Source organism: Carlito syrichta, unplaced genomic scaffold (assembly GCF_000164805.1).
Source record: "Carlito syrichta isolate Samal-C Ts95f unplaced genomic scaffold, Tarsius_syrichta-2.0.1 Scaffold135616, whole genome shotgun sequence".
NCBI classification, from domain to species: domain Eukaryota; kingdom Metazoa; phylum Chordata; class Mammalia; order Primates; family Tarsiidae; genus Carlito; species Carlito syrichta.
In genome coordinates, this window is record NW_007079712.1 from 4650 (window position 1) to 6226 (window position 1577).

General features: G+C 52.8%; 1 long non-coding RNA gene across 1 annotated transcript; it reads right to left on the minus strand.

Annotated features, from left to right (window-relative positions):
• Window positions 1-1273, minus strand: LOC103250864. The gene is made up of 4 exons (XR_503682.1): window positions 1189-1273; window positions 839-932; window positions 363-436; window positions 1-65 (listed from the first exon to the last, which is right to left on the minus strand). It is a non-coding gene; the product is annotated as an uncharacterized LOC103250864 (long non-coding RNA).
• Between the last annotated feature and the right edge of the window lie 304 nt (window positions 1274-1577).

The following is a 1577-nucleotide window of genomic DNA, read 5'->3' on the forward strand; positions in this document are numbered from 1 at the left end:
TTTCCTTTTTTTGCTGTCTAGTCATCCTCATCGGTCTTCTGCTTCTTAGTATCAACATCATCATCCTGGGCAGAGAAAGACTGTCAAGACTCCTCCAAGGACACCAACCTTACCCACCTAACTGCCTCAGCTCCTGTGACAGGGGCAAGACCCAACCCTGGTAAGTCCACAGCCTGCTAAGATACTTTGGGAACCTGGACCCAGGCCCTTTCTGGTATTGTTTTAGACAAGGGAATACACAAAGAACCACACAATCTCCCCAGCAACAAAGTCACAATCATTCCCTCCAACTACGATTTGGCTAGAGACAAGGAGGACATCTGGAATGCCATGCCCCTCCCCCTCCTTGAGCCAAAACCTACCTCATCATCTTCAGCTGCCCGTTTGCCCGTAGCAGCCTCAGCTTCCTCATCTTCATCTCCATCCTCCTCCTCACCTGTAGAGAAAGAATGAAGGACCAGGTATAAACCACACTGCCCTCCTACTGCCTGCCCCCTTGGAAATCCACCAGTAACAGTTGTGTCAGTGGACGTTTCTGACCTGCCTCGGCTGCCTAACAAACTCGCCAGGTCAGGGTATACTCACACCCATCTCACCCACTCATGCAGAGAGTGAAGCTACCCAAGCAGCTGCAACAAGAGGCCAGCCCAACATATCAGTGGCTTTCAGTGTCACACAAGGCACTGCTGTCCAGCAGGACGAGCGTGTGAACAGGTGCAGGACACACTCCACTGGCCCCCAGGTATCATGGGCCCAACTCCAGGGGCCCAATTCATTCCCCTCTGCCAGGCAAGGCCAGGAAAGGTTCCTGAAAGGGGGAAAGACAGCTTAGACTTACCATCACCTTCTTCCTCCTCCTCCTCCTCCTCTCCACCTTCTTCCTCTTCTTCATCTACCTCATTGTCAGCCTCCTGCTCCCCATTTTCCTCATTCTCCTCAGCAGAAAACATACCAGGTCATTAACCAGCAGATCCAAAGCTGGACAGAGTATCACTCCCGACACCCCCCAATCCTTCCCTCCAGAGGCTTCTACAGCCCCAGGCCACCTTTGAGACTGTGGGGAGCCTCAGCACAAGAACTGCCAATGCCTTGGTCTCCTTTCCCACCCTGGGCTAAGCCCACTGTTACAGCAGGAAAAACTTTTCAAGGCGGGAGCTGCCAGGGGTCAGGAGCAATGAGGACACTCACAGCATTCCCATTAGCAGGGGCGTCTCTTCCATTTTCTGCCTCCTCCACAACTTCCTTCTTCTCCTTTAAGTCCTTCAAAAGGGAAGAGGGAACCAGTAAGTCTTCCGAACCACCATGGCGGTTAAAAGGGCTAAAATCAGTTATGCAGGTAAGGGCTGTCTGCATGTCCAAAGTTAGAGGTGCCGGTGACATGCGGCTGGGCTGACAGAAGGAAGGCCACAGGAGTGTCTGTGGTCGATTTCCCATTATTTCCTAACCCTTAAAGACACACTCTACAATGGGCCCATGTGGTAGCTCCCACTACTCCCTCAAGCTTCTTAGGAAAAGAGCCATGTGGCACCACAGCCCCAAACCTGTCGGGCCGGGCAGACAAGCCCCGAGACACTCAC